Here is a 15,690-nt window from a genome sequence, read left to right as displayed (position 1 = left end):
GCTTAGTACCATGTTCTTGGAGAAACACCAAGATAAAGTGACATACACAACTTCATTCATGGTGAAATCTGTAAGCTTTGAGAGCCAACAAGCAGCAACATATGCTGAAGGTGTAAGAAAAATTTTAAGTGGAAAAAATTCCAGCCATCGACCTCACTGTTGTCTGTGAATTTGGAAATAGGTGGTGACTATTCTATGGCAATGACAAAAATGACAAGGTCCTATTCCTAAAATTCAGAATAGTTTGAGACCCACTGGTACGGAGGAGGAAAAGAAAAAGGAAATAAAGGAATTCACCCACAGATTTCAGAAGAAAAAATCAAATAGGTGTGCCCAGATTTACTCAAAGCCCACATATCGTAAAACCTGTATTTACAAAAAGGATAAGGTATGGTTAATTATTTGCTTTATAAAATGGGTCACTCTGAGTTTCTTTAAAAAAAAAAAAAAACCAGCATATTCCCAGGATGCACTTAAGATAGGATTCAATTTAGAGAAGTTTGATTTCTATATAACCTAAGCACTGTATAAAATAAGACCCTTATAAGGGCCCAAAAAGGAAAAAGAAGAATGTATATCTAGAATAGTCCTTGAATCTGCACCCCACCCCCAAGATGTGATTTCAAACAAAAACAAAATAAAAACCAAGATGGTCAGGCCAAAATATTTGTCCTGTCATTGTTCCTTGGCCTTAGCCATACCGCCCTTGGATTTGAGTCCCCCTCACAGCCCTCTGTCCTCATTTGTGTCTGTAGGCCCCAAAGTGGCTTCACCTTAGCAGTGGTTTTCAACGAGGATCGATTTGCTGCTTGGGAAACATCTGGCAATGTCTGGAGACATTTTTGGTTGTCATAGCTGAGGAGGGAGTGCTATTGTCATCTGGTGGGTAGAGACCAAGGATGCTGCTAAACACCCCATCAGACAGTCCCCTACGACAAAGAATGATCCCATCGGAAATGTCAGTAGTGCTGAGGTTGATAAGCCCTGGTCTACAGGAGACAAAATTGTGATCATCCTCCCCACCCCCGTAGAGTCAGGGTGCAAATACCGAGTAGTTCTAACTCTTCTGTCCTTTTAGATGAGCTATTATTTACTGGGAGGGAAAACCTGCAGACCTCTGTCATCCTGACACACTATTCCCTGAGCCTGCTGCAGAAGCCCCCGATGCAAGGGTTAGGATCACTGACACATGCCTGAGCAACTCACTTGCAAACATTTGGTCAAAACATTTATTCAAAGTGTTACAAGGAGAGACTTGGCAAGGCCCCACACTTAGTCTGAAAAGCCTGCTCAAAAGTAATTTATACTAATGAGCCGTGGCAAATTCACCTATTCTATAAGTACATTGTGACTCAACAAGCCTTTTGATTCATTACAGAACAGCAACAATTATATTTTAATTAGTTATTTTTCACTTACTTGTCAGAACCTGCTTGGGTAATCTAAATAACTTCATATCCTCTAAACCTTCCTAGTGAGACTGTCTCAGAGAAAACAGGCTCAATTTTCTTTTAAATCTCCAATCTCAGTTAAGTGACAGATGAGGCTGCTATGGCAACCACATTCCTGCTGGGTTTTGGCCAAACTCTTTTTCCCCCCTTTCCAAAATCACAAATCTATTTCTTTCAGGTGAGATAATTTTCTTGTCTCATTTCTTCTTTAGTGCTCACATAGCACACTTTAAAACTTTTTTTCTAAAAAAGGAAACAAAAAAACTTCAGAGCATGGCTTGATTTAACAACTAGGTTTTTAGGAAAACTATTTTCATTATAAGGGCCAGAATCTCTAGATTTCTTTCATTGCGTGCCCAAAGGTGGTTAAGAGAGGCCAAGCTCTTTCAACCTATAGCTGCAACAAAATACGAATAATACCCAAACATTTTGCTTTCTCACTTTCACTCATAGGGAACTTCTTAAAGAAATAAAAGTCATATATTTATAGTAACAGATAAATCTACTCAATCCCCCGTGCCACTTCACCACCAAATGCCCCAAACATGACTCTAAAGTCCTTTTGTTTCAAATGTACATTTCACAGAGCTCTACAAACCACAGACCACGCAAAACAAACCCAAAGTCTGGAAACCACACTCTTTCAATCCGTGGGGGTAGCAGCCTGAAAAAACACAAACCTTGTTTAAGAGGTTAATGAGCTACGCCTCTCAGTAAAATAACCTGCCTTTCCTACTCCTTATGCTAGTCCTCTGTCAATGAACAAAAAAACTCCCCAGTTCATTTAGTGCCATCAGGAAAACAAAAAGTTTATGTAAAACGTACTTCAGGGCAGTGCAAGTGGCCCCTGTCGCTAGCATCCAGAGATGGCATCTGGAGGACCCGAAGGGCCTCCGGCCTCACCGAGGAAGCCGGAAATTTCACATCTGCCTCACAAAGCAAAGGACACCTTGTGCAATACCTGCTTTACCTTATGCCAGGGCTCCTTTTCTTCCGATTCTGTTCCTGAGCTGTGCTGGGCAGAGAGCTCCTCTGGGCTTCACGTTCAGAAGGCAGCCAAGAGGCTTTGCAGACGCCAGACCGCAGCCCGACAGGCCGGGGCTCCTGCTGCACCCCAGGCTCCTCTCTGCAGCCCGGCGAGGGCTCCGAGCCTCTCTCCAGAGACACACACTCCGGAAACCGGCCCGTGCGCAGCAGGCAGGCTGGCTCCCGCACGCCTCCTCTCCTCGTTTACTTACTACTTAAACACACCAGCCACCACAATGGGCCAGTCCATGTTTCCCCAAAAGGAGGGGGGTAGATTTCCTTTTTCTTTTTTTAAATGCAGGTGGGAAGAGTACTGTATTTTTTTTCACATTCACTCTCATTTGTCTGCATCCTAAAACTGACAGTAATTGTCCCGGAGGTAGAGGCTTGCGTTGAAACCGGATTCTTACGCTTTTTAAGTTTCTTTCTTGGATTGGAGATGATGGAAAGGTGCAGGGCTGAGCACAGCTATAAAACAGCCGGCAGCCGCCTCCCCCACCTCAAGCCACTGCTTTTGAGGTACAGGTTATGGCAGCCCTTATGTCAAGGTGTAATAAAACTGAGTTCAACTTTTCATTTCCACTTGCTACTTCAGAGTCTCCATATGACTCTGCAGTATGGTTCGAGGGGGATGTGGGGCTTTTAAAAAAGGATTTTGCTTATCAAGCTTCCTTGATTCCTATTTTTGGTACATTTCGTATTGTGTTTTTATTGCAGAAAAAATAATTGGATACTACTCTGTTTCAGGCACTTTACACACATGACCTCATTTTCAACTAAACCATCCCTGCAGAGATCTCAGATGAGCCAGTGACAGACGGGGGAGCCACGGGCTCTTCGTGCATGTGACAGGAGCCAGAAGTCTTCTACTGTGATAACGCAGCCCCTTTTATCCACCTTTCTTAGGACTTGGGCAAGATTCGGTAACAACTCTTGTCATTTTTAACAAGACCAAGACCGATTCAGGACAATTTTTACGGAGATTATTTGCCCATAAAGATCAGCTAGTAAAAAGACTGTTTTATATATGTGTGGAATCTCTCTAAGCTGGTTTGGAAGCAATTCCAAACATTGCTGAGGAAATGTAAGGATTTTGGCAACAAAGCTGTGCTTCTAAAATGAAGAGGAAGCTACTAGATTGCACGTTATAATAGTTACAGGGGTGTTAACTAAATTTCTAGTGCATTTTCCTTCTGAAGAGTCAAAAGCCTTGATGTGTCCTCGCCACACCCTTGTAGGGTCAAATTCTCAAAGTGGCATCTGTGGGCCTTCCTGCACCAGCATCACCCAGAGTGGGTGGCATGTCACTGTGCAGATTCCCAGGCCCCAGCCTGGACACCCCCTGAATCAAAATCTCTGGGGTGAGAACTAAAAATCCATATTTTTTAAAAAACATGAATGATTTTATTTTTATTGTGGTAAGAACACGACATGAGATCTAGTCTCCTAAATTTTTAAGTGCACAGTACAATATTGTTAACTCGAGACACCAGGTTGTACAGGGAAGCCATACTTTAAACAGGATATCCAGGTGGTTCCTATGCACAGTGGTCTTAGAACCCCAGTCTTGCATGGTAAGACCTTAGGGGTTAGGCACAATACCTTTTACCTCTGTAACCTCAGCATACCTCACGTTTGGGACATTGGCAGGCAGTCAAATGTTTGTCAGACAAGTGAAAGAGTCCCTCTTTCCAAAGAAAAACAAGGAAACTTACTGGGGCTCCCAGCCACATGGCTGGAAGCGACTTGGTCATCAGAATTGGGCTCACTGCCCACCAGTCTTCATCCTCTTTCTGCTCTCCTATATTTGGGGTGTCAGTTCCTCTCTTGGATTTTATTTATTTAACCATCTGTATGTCTTCCAGGATGGAGAGAAAGAGGATGGATCATCTTCTAATTTACCAAGCAAACTGACAGATGTATGAGTTTTCAGATGAAAAGGGGCAAGAACCGCCACCACGTGGAGTCCAGAGGTTCCCATCACCTGCCTGGCTGGGCAGCCTTCAGAGAGCAACCTGAGCTGCCTTTCCAGCCAGATGCCTTCTGTGCACACGCGTGCATGTGATTTGGGGAAAGAAAGTGAAGCGCAAATAATCAAAGGGTGGGCACAGGGATCTGTGTGAGATGATGGAAATGTTCTAAAATTGGAGTGTGATGATGGTTGCACAACTCTGCAAATTTACTGAAGATCATTGAATCATACACTTGACATGGGTTAATTTTATGCTATGTAAATAAAGCCTCAAGGAAGCTGCTACTAACACAGGCATAACTGGCTAACTTCTGTTCTGAAGGGACCCAGTGCTAAGGCTAAGATTCAAGGAGCTGATAGAGGAGCCACTCGGTCACAATCCATAGACACTAAGCGACCTCTTCTTCATCCTAAATATTGACGAAGGGCCCTGTCTGGGCAAATGTGCCAGACATTATACACAACAGTTAAACAGGCAGCACTAACCCTTCAGTTTATACTTAAACAGATTATGTTCAGGTGGATTCAACAAGAGACATATTAACAGAGAGAAAATGGGCACGTGAGCATTTACTTCACACGTGAGTGAAAGGAATAGTATTTAGTAGAGTGGTGAGGAATTTAGGCCTAAAGAGTATGTGAAATCTTTAATGTTTTTGGTTAAACTCCATGACAGAAATTCATAATGGGAAAAATATTCATTCATCAACACATCTTTTTACCAGGCTACTAGTTGCTTGGTAAAAAGTAATAGAAAATACTTGGTGAAACAATGATAGATTGAATTTATAGTCATAAATGCATGAGAATATCTAATGTTAAATGATTTAAGAAATTTTCAAACCAAAGCATCAACATTCTGATTACCTTGTGCATATGAAATAATCACATATCAGTAGCTCCAAGAGCAAACAGAGGGGGAGGGGTGAGCCTCACTCCTTCATTCAAACAGGAAGTTGTGAGCTCATTCAAAATATTGGGCTTTTACAAAATCTATTTGTTAATAAATGAAGGAAATGGAAAAAAAATATTTTTTGAGGTCTGGAATGTCAGGCACTGTCTCAGATGATTGTGTTACATGATTCAGTCCTGTCAGAGGTAAGTGTTACTACCCGCATTTTACAGCTTCAGATCCTCAGGCACACTCAGCTGTACCTGTGAAATCCTGGTGTCTGGCCATATCGGTTCTTTCCTCTAACACTCTTCTCTTCCTCCAACCTTACCCATTAAGGCCCCATCAAGCTCCAAAATCCCAGGTTCTATCTCTGTTTCCAAGATGACTGCAGCTTTGCATTTTGCTATAGAGCCATAGAAATAGTTTATAAACAGCTTTCATTTGCAAGGCCACTCCCAAGTTTCCTTTTGGGGGAGGAATTACTGTACCAGTTCATTTCCCCTGGGCTGGATGGGCACTAGCCCTAACCTCACTCCACCTGACCAGCTGGCAAACTATAAGCAAGTCCATCTGCTGGAATTGGCACAACAGCCTCCACAAGGCCAGGAGCCAGGAGGTCCAGGAGGTGAGCACGTTCGGGCATAAAACAGAGGAGGAAGCCTATTCATAGTATTAGAGGTATCATGGCAGCATCAGTGTCTGCGTCCAAAGGGACCAAGGGTGGTTCCCATTTCCCCTGGAGCATCTGTCATCTCCTGGGCCCTGTGGAAAGTTTCACGTCCTTAACCCAGGAATGCTGTGCCCACAACAGAAATTGTCCTGGTTACCTTTGGATGGTGCTATTTTTCAACACATACTCCCAAGTTAAACACTCATGGAAAGGGGCTAAGTGGACAAAAGCACAAGACAGAGCTGAGGTGGCTGGAGACACACACTGGGAAGTGAGAGAAGACTGCTGGAGGCCCCAGGGGTAGTCACAAAGCCCAGCAGAGGCACAACCCAGAGTCCAGGGGACAGGCTGGCTCTGGGTGTAGGTACACACGTGTGTGTATCTCCAGCCACCATCAGCCAGCTAAGCAGCTCCAAGTGGGTTAGTAGAAATGATCTAATGGAGAATGCATCTTGGTGAGCCCTGAAAATTCAGTTTACCTTATAATTAAACTAAAGTATTAGTCTGTAAAGGAAAAATATATAAATTTTTTTTTAATTCATAACCTATTGATTTGGAGCACAAATGACACATTATAAACCACAATTAAACAGTAAAATGAAATCGCATGTCCAAAATCAAAGAAACAAAGCAGGAAAAAAGTAACCGAAGACTTCAGTAACGATAGCAAATGAAGATAAATTTCTCACTTTCAACTACCCATTCTTCAAGAACCAAAGCAGACTTCTGATAACCAATAAGAATCTCTCCTAAACTTGGGGCATTTACTGGATATGCCTATTACCTGGCCTCATATTGCTGTGGGTCCTGAGTTGTCTCTGCAGAGTGAGAAGCACTGCTAAAGACCAAATTCGTTTTCTGCTCCACCAAGAGAAGGTCATGAACATTACCTTGAAATTCATTGAAGATCACGTCTGTAGGGGTAGGTGGGCACCTTGGGCTCAATCACTAGAAGAAGGGCATACCCACCTCTCTATGTCTATAGCTGTAAAAGGAGACAGAGCTGGGGGTGGGAGGAGGGAGGGAAGAGCAGGAAGGGAAGGAGTTGGTGCTCCGGGTCCCTGACACAATAGACACATGAGCCCTTCTGATGCCCAAGATGTGTTGGGTTCTGGAGAGGAGAAAGGACAACTTGAGCTATGATTGCTTTGGTGCCCGAACAGTGGCCAGACTGGGAGATCCATCCCTTCACTGTGCTCAGCGGTAACTTGTCCAGGCAGGCTGTTTCTCTGCTGTTGGATTCCAGCCATTTCTCAAGTTCAAAACCACCTCTGAGAACCCCCCCTGGACTCTGAAGATGCTGCAACAGCCCGGGGCACTCATGGTCCCTGGGGGTTTCCGGGACACTCCAGGTGGTGTGGTTTTCAACTTGGACACCTTCTTTTAGAAATTCATCCCTTATCTGTCCTCAATCTTCCATTTTCCTTTGTGGTCCCCAGTGTTGGGTTGCCAGCACATGCTCCAATAATTCTTGTTGATTTCCTGGAAGAGTCACCCTCAACTCGCTGGGTCAGTCATTCCCCAGCTCACACATTTCAGCAATGAGTTAAACTCTCTGAAGTTAAATAACACTGAAAAAACATGCTTTAAACTTGAGATAAGTACAAATTCTTTTCAAACTGTCATTTCCAGATAAGAAAGCCCTTCCATTTGTGCTGACCAGAAATAGGACAATTTTTTCCCCCATGAAAACCTAATCTTTACTGCATGTGAGCTCAGTCTTCTGGTACCTTGGCAATACATTTCCTCTCATATTCTCCTAATGTAAGAGAAAGTGGGTAAGTTTGGGTGAATTAGATGATTTTCCTGAAATTATTTAGTGTACTACGCCCTACTCGGTTGATTTCCAACCTGTTAACGATGAAGGGGACAAAATATTAGCACCACGGTGTTCTTCTCAAATAAGATGTCACTACCAACACATTGCAAACCATGTGTTGAATTTAAATTTGAGTTCACTTTACGGCACTGGAAAGATTTTACATTCACCAAGCCACACTCTATGATCCAGGGCACTATTCTATGCAATGGCAACCTGTGGCCATGCAAGACAACAAACGTTTAAATGCCCACAGAGGGAAAGAACTTAGCATAGAATCTTGCAGTAAGACATTTATTGACTTGAATGCCCATTTGTACAGAGAGGTAGGAGTGTATGTGTACGTGAAATTGAAATATAAATCACATAGCATAAAATTCACCCTCTTAAAGTATATGATTCAGTAGTTTTTAGTATACTCAGAATTGTGCAGCCGTCACCGCTAATTCTAGAACATTTTCTTTACCCCCAAAAGAAAGCCCATACCTACCCATTAGCAGTCAATTACCATTTCCTCTTCCCCCAGCCCCTGGCAACCTACTAATCTACTTTCTATCTCTATAGATTTGCCTATTCTAGACATTTCATACAAACGAAATCATACGACATGTGGGTTTTGTGACTAGCTTCTTTCACTTAGCACAGTGTGTTCAAGGTTCATCCATGTACCATGTATCAGAATTTAATTCCTTTTTATGGCTGAGTAATATTCCATTTTATAGATCTACCCCCTCTCCCTTAACTCATATTTAAAATGAAGCCATTTCTCCAGTTTACTGTCAAGTAATAATTTGACAATAGGAAAGGTGACCATTGTCTCATATTGATCCTGTTTCACAGGATCTTCCTGACTATCCAGTGATCTGCGGAGGGTCCTAGACGAGAGCTGAAGAAAATGCACTCTGCGACCTGAAATGGCATCATCCATCTGCAATACTCTCCCGGGGCGGAGCCAGATGCCCTGGTGGATGGAGCCCAGAGCTTGTTAGACGAGGTGAGACACCATGAGGCGTGACTCCACAGAAATAAAATAACAGACTCTACAAGCAAGATCACTGATTTTCAGTGATATCTTACACTGGTAAAAAGTAAAGCAACCACGTGCCAAATGCTTATTGTTGTGAGAACAGGTATAACAGGGCCACTAATGAGCTAGGATTTCTCTATTCTACCAGGAATAGTAAATTTTGGTTCTTTAACATATGGAGAGGCAAATTATTTTCTGCAATGATTATTGTTAGATAATAAAGCACATGCATGTGCGCATGCTCCCTCCCTCCCTCTCCCTCTCTCTCTCTCTCTCTCTCTCTCTCTCTCCCTATCTTCTGAGACCTATTTTCTAATTGTGGTTCTGTTGCACTAATTAGCTCCAGAGTCTTGAGTGCTCGGCAGCCTCGTCTGTAAATGGAGGTCACTAGTAACTGCCTTGACCACCTTGCAGGCCTGTTGTGAGAATTAACTATATACGAGATCACTTGCAAATGCTACAAGTATTATACAAAGTCAGGATTTTGTGGTAGTTCACTGTTCACTGGGACACAGACCATCTCATCCAATCGTACTAGGATCACTTGATTCTCTTCCTTCCATGATCTGCAAAAACATTTGGGTCCACAATTAATTGGAAGAAAGCATGAATTCCTGTGAGCACAGTGAGGATGAGAAGATGCAGTTAGTTCTCTGCGTGGACATGTTACTACTCTTGCTCTGCATGCGTGTGCTATACACAAAACAAGAAAGGGAGATTTGGCATTTCAGCTTGTCTTTTGCAAATTACATTTCCAATGGTGACAAAAAGATTATTTGTCACGCAAGCACCATGGGATAACCTATGTTTCTCTCACTAGATAATAGGTCAGCCCAGAACAGGACCTACTCACTGCTTATGGCTATTGCAACATAACATACTCAAAATCCCTACACCAAAAGGAAGGAAGGGGATAAGAGCCTCCAATTTATGAGGTCAATTAGCCTCACAAGAACATCATTAACATTTGTTCCTTGGCTTTGTGAAAAGGCAATTTTTTAATCAGTCAAAAAGCAAACCAAAACAAAGCCACCAATTTTTAATTCCTCAGAGAATCAAGGAAAAGGATTTTGCTCAATTCCATTGTGATTCCATTTCCCACACTCTAGGAGTTCAGCAGGAGGGGGTCTAAAAGCAAGTCTCCATCCTGTCCTGTCATCCATCCCTTCCAAGGTAGCAGGACATGGGCGCCCTCGTAGGCATGAATGGAAGGCATGGCAGCATCTAGAGGACTAGCCTGGGCTTCCTCTGAGGGTCTTTCTTACATCGTGGGGTATACAGACCTTCATAGACACTGTTGCACATTCCTCCCCAGAGAGCAGAAGTGGCACAGTAAATTACGTCACACAAGGACAGGTGCCACCAGCCCTTCTGGAAAGATCAGATGTGCCCAGGCCAGTTGACTGTCTGGGTGCAGTGACATAAGACAGAACAAGAAAGCCGGAGACCTGACAAGAAAAGCAGGGCCCGCCCTAGCCCTCTGTGGTGTTACACAAATTAGATGCTCCGCTGAGGGAGGAACATAAAAGAATGTCCCAGCGTGCAGTCTGGCAGGTGCCTGCTCAGGGAAGGCACTGCACCTGAGGGGGACAGGTGACAGCATGTCTTGGGTGAACAGTGGAGTGCTCAGTAGCATGGACAGCCCCTGGGGGGACAGGAATTGTGCAAGAGAGCAGAGAGGCGGAGAGAAAGTCAAGCCCACCCTTAGTCTGCCCACGGAATAGCCCCGCAGGCTAGGGTAAGGGGACAGGGACAAACCTCTTCCTTTACCCTCAAGACTACTGTTTTCAGTTTGACACATTTGCTTTTTTTTTTTTTCTTCCTGTGCTGCCTCCATTTTGGAGCTACTTTGTAGCTGTTGATAACAACCACTATTTTGTTGCTGTTTCTTTCCTGATGAAGCAGCAGGTAACAATCTGTACCCAGGAAAAGAAGTTTGCTGGAGGAAGAGCTCTCCTGGGGACACCCACCAAAGACAGGAGGCAATTCATAGCAAAAGGATGCCCCCGCCACCGCATCAACGGACATCTGTGACCTAAGCCGAAAGTCTGTTGTAGCTTCCTGTTATCATCTGCTGCTAGAGCAGAAGGGAGGGGGGAGAGGGAGGAGGAGGAGAGAAGGAAGGGAGAGGAAGGTTGCTTCAGAGAAGAGCTTAGAGCAGGGATGGAGATAGCAAACTCGAGTATCTCCCGCTAATTTGCCCCTGGACTTCTTAATTAGGAGGCTGGTTGTAAATATCTTCAGACCTCACCTGCATTTCTAGGTTAATTAGCAGAAGCTTTTAAAGATGTGCCATTTATAGCAAGATCTTCCTAAAAAGAATCTTGCTGTTGAAAACAAAACTGAAAGCAAGTGATGATAAATAAAGCTACAATGTGAGTGTTTGCTCTGTGCTGAGTGTCACATGCCAGTTTCCAGAAAGCATCTCCAGAAAAATGAACTCCTGGCTCTAAGCCCTTAGATCCAGGACATGAGAATTGCAGGACTCAGATCCCTAGAGCCACAGAGACTCTAGGAGTCCGGCAGCCCAAGTCGTAGATTTATATGTATATTTTTAATGCTTGTACTTAAGGGAAAACTGAGACTCAAAGGAGTTGTGAGACTTGCCCAAGGTCACTCAGCTGGTGAGTTCTAAGAGCAGATGCAGATTCCCCATCACCTGGAGCCTTTTCCATCAAGCCACCTGGGGTCCCTTCCGCCTGCCCGCCTTCAAGCCGACAAGATGCGCAGGGTTTACAACTATTAAGGAATGATCCAGAGAGAGAGAACTCAGGAGCCGGTGGAGCTTCGGAGGTCACATCCCAGTCCCTTTCCCTGGGACACGAAGCCATCCCTAAAGGGCCTGCACTACTGCCCAAAATTACTCAGGAATCAGTGACACAGCTGGGCCTGGAGCTTCTCTTTTTGATCATCACCCTGCAATCTTTCTCGTTCTGGGGTCTGGTGGCATCTCAGGCATTAGGGACCCTCCAATGGTCGTGAGTATTAAATTAAAACCACACCAGGGCTGCAGGCCTCACAGGGGTGATACTTATATTATTTCCCTGGTTTACTGGAACAGGTTGAATGGGGAACCCCTCTTCCCCAAAGGACACATCCACATCAAATCTCTGGAACCTGTGAATACTAACTTATTTGGGGAAAGGGTCTTTGCAGCTGTAATTAAGCTAAGGATCCTGAGATAAGGAGATCATCCAGCATTATGTGGGTGGACCCTAAGTCCAATGCCATGTGTCCTTATGAGAGCAAGAAGAGGGAAGTTTCACAGAGAGAAGGGGAGGCAACACAGAGAAGGCAGCCACATGAAGATGAAGGCAGAGATCGGGGTGATGCTGCCGCAAGCCAAGGAATGCCGGGAGCCTCCAGGAGCTGGAAGAGGCAAGGACAGACACCTCTCCCGGCTAGAGCCTTCAGGGACAGCATGGTCCTCCCACATCTTGATTTGAGACTTCTAGCCTGCAGTACTTAGAATAAATTCCTGCTGTTTTAAGCTACTTACACCACTGTAACAGCAGACACAACTAATACAGTTATACTCTCTGTGGATGAAATAAGTTAAAAAAAAAAATCCACAGAAACCCAAGGTTCACAGTATTTGCAACAAATCTACCATCACAATGTTTCACCACCACCAAGGTTCGAGAATGACAGGCAGAGGCAGGAGTGTGTGGCGTCCAGTCCTGCTTTACATTGGTAACCAAGCCAAACTGACTCACAAGCTGTCACGTGTCAGCGTGATAACCCTGCAGGACGTTTTTCTAGCTCGCACACCCATCCGAGGGGGACAGCGCGCCTGCTGGGTGGATCTGAATCTGAGGCTGGACCGTGGTGCAAATGACTCCCAGACGTCCCAACTCCAGAGGCGTTGTAGGGAAGGTCTCCAAGTCCTAAACCTCATGGAACAGCCTCCACTGAGACCTGAAGCCAGTTTGGGAAGAGGCCGTTGTGGCCGCAGTGAACACTGTACTACTTGGGTCTCGAGGGAGCAGAGTAAGCAGATGTTTCTTCAAAATGGCATGTTCTTGGATCTAGCTTTAGATATTCCTTCCAGAGCTGCTGAACTGTCTGAAGGCAAACAACACGCATGCGCATGCACACACCCACACACCCAGCCCTTCTGCCTCCCCAACTCTTTCTGGGGGACACAGCTCCACATGTGGATCTGGGAGACAGCTGCTGCCATCTGTGCCTTTTGCAAACACGGCCGTCTCAGATGTGGGCAGTATCCTCCAGCCTCTCTTCCTACGGCTGAACATCTGGGAAACGGCTCTGGTGTTTTACTGTTTTAAAGTGAAATTTCCCAATTGCTCCTAACTCAACAGGTTTATTTCAATCCTGCAAAGGTGATCAAACTTGGGAACCCCAAGGGAAATGCCGCTGGGCCCCACTCTGGGCACCACCTGGGGAGGGAGGGGGCTGATTCAGGGCACAGGAGGGGAGGCACCATGCACAGACTTTGAGTGCTGTGATGTGACTGCTCGCACTTCAGGCTGCCCTTTGCGTGGGTCACGGCCATCTTCTGCAATAGCTTTCCTGGGGATGTGCTTCTCCCCAAGCCAAAACCTAGTTCTGAAGTGTCCTTGGGCTAACAATGAAAGCTTTATTGGAAAGGCTATGAGAGAACTCCTTCCACCCTGTGTGTGTGGAGGGTGAAGGTCCATTTCATTTTTTAAAAGCTTATTTCATTACTATTTTTAGAGACAGTGTCTTCCTATGTTGCTCAGGCTGGCCCTGAACTCCCAGGCTCAAATGATCCTTCAGCCTCAGCTTCCCCAGTAGCTGGGACTGCAGGTACCAGCACACCTGGCTTAGTGGGGGGCCATTTCTCAGGTCCCAGTCCAGATAGTGCCACGAGCACTTTGCACCTAGATGTCTACAGTAGCCTGCTAACCGGCCTCCTTGTCTCCATCTTCACCCCTTTCCCAGACATTTTTTTTTTTAATTTGAAGTGAAATTCACATACTATGAAATTAACTATTTTTTTTCTTTTTGTTTTTGAGACAGGTTTGTGCTTTGTTACCCAGGCTGGAGTGCAGCAGTGGCATCATCACAGTTCACTGCAACCTCAATTTCTGGAATCAAGCAATCTTCATGCCTCAGCCTCCCAAGTGGCTTGGAATACAGGCATGCATCACCACACCTGGCTAACTTTTAACTTTTTTTATAGAGATGGGAGTCTCGCTATGCTACCCAGGCTGGTCTTAAACTCCTGGCCTCAAGTGATCCTCCTGCCTCAGCCTCCCAGAATGCTAGGATTACAGATGTGGGCCACTGTGCCTGGCCGAAATTAACCATTTCAAAATGAACAATTCAGTGGCACTCAGTATGTTCATCCACAATGCTGTGCAATCAACTCCTCTTCCTAATGCCAAACATTTTCATCACCCCAAAAGGAAACCCCATATCCATTAAGCAGTTCCTCCCCATTTTCCCTCTCCCCACCCCCAGCCCTTGGCAACCATCAATCTGCTTTCTGTCTCTATGGATTTACCTATTCTGGATATTTTACATAAACAGAATCATACAATCCGTGGCCTTTTGTGACTGGTTTCTTTTACTCAGCACAATGTTTTCAAGGCTCATCCATGTTGTAGTAGGCATCACTGCCTCGTTTAAGGCTGAACAATACCCCATTGTAGGAATGCACCATGCTTTGTTTATACATTCGTCTGATGATGCACATCCGGGTTGTTTCCACCTCTTGGCTGATGTGAACAGTGCTATGACCAGGTATGTACCTAGATTTGAGAACTCCCATCATTCTTTGGACAACAATCTGATCCAGCTACAGTCACTTCGATGACTTCCCGCCACTCTTCAGGTAGAGCCCAAGCTGCTGAATGGGACCCCCTGAGGTGCTGTCACTGGGCCCTCCGTACTCTTCCAGCATCATCCCCACACCTGCTCCTGCCCGACTCACATTCTGTTTCTCGTGTGCCACGCTTGCCTCACCTCTGAGCCTCTGCAGGTGCTGCTCCCTCTTCGCAGAACCCTCTTCCTCTGGCGAAGAGGCACCCACATTTGACAACAGCCATGTCCTTGTCTCCCAAATGCAATGAGCTACGCTAGGACCCAGCACAAGCCAATGTCAGCCCCTGTGTGTCACGGGAAGGCTACACGGGACCTTTGCCGTGGAATCTGGGGAGAGCGAGAGCAGCCCAGAAACACCACGGGGGGGCCCTTGGCTTTACGTCTGTGTCTCAGAAACATGCCCTGCTGGATTCAGTGCCCTGGTCCCTGATGAAGTGAGGTGACAAGCTGCAGGGCCAGGTGGTCGTCCCCTCAGCTACAGGGCTCCCAGGACACATCCTCCACCTTGGCGTGTGGGACATGAATGAGGCAGTCTTTGTTTTTCCATTAGACCTGGTTGACACCCTATGGGCCTGTGAGAAGCGGGTCAGTGGGTCCCTCTGAACCCTGGCCCCAGGATTCCCGACGGCCTCTCCTTGCCCCAGAGGAACGGGCTCAGCCCAGAGGCTGAGAAAGCAGGAACAGAGCTCTCCGTCTCTGCTTGAGGCGGCCGCACCTGAACTTGACAGGCTCCGCCCCAGCCACAGGGTGCTGGGGTCCCACGGGATGTGGTTTTTGAAAGGTGGGGCAGTCTACACCTCCCCTTTCCCCCACACTTCCTTTCTTCGCTTCCATTCTGAGCCTCTGCTCTCTGAGTCTGCACATGCCTACACATGTGTGTACACATACATACACACATGGCTCTAACACCCTCGTTTCCTCTGTTCTAACTTCTAAAAACAAAAATGATCTAATACAACCTTTCCTTCTACATAATTCCCAGTAGAACCTTTATAACATTTATTTTTCCCCTTCAAATT

General features: G+C 45.5%; 1 protein-coding gene across 27 annotated transcripts in view; it reads right to left on the bottom strand.

Annotated features, from left to right (window-relative positions):
• Positions 1 to 15,690, bottom strand: part of ABLIM1 (actin binding LIM protein 1) — a 284,900-nt gene that overhangs the window by 79,946 nt on the left and 189,264 nt on the right. The window lies entirely within an intron of this gene.

Source organism: Lemur catta, chromosome 14 (genome assembly GCF_020740605.2).
Source record: "Lemur catta isolate mLemCat1 chromosome 14, mLemCat1.pri, whole genome shotgun sequence".
Lineage (NCBI taxonomy): Eukaryota > Metazoa > Chordata > Mammalia > Primates > Lemuridae > Lemur > Lemur catta.
The sequence above is the reverse complement of the archived record's forward strand: the minus strand, read 5'-3'. Positions and strand labels throughout refer to the sequence as shown.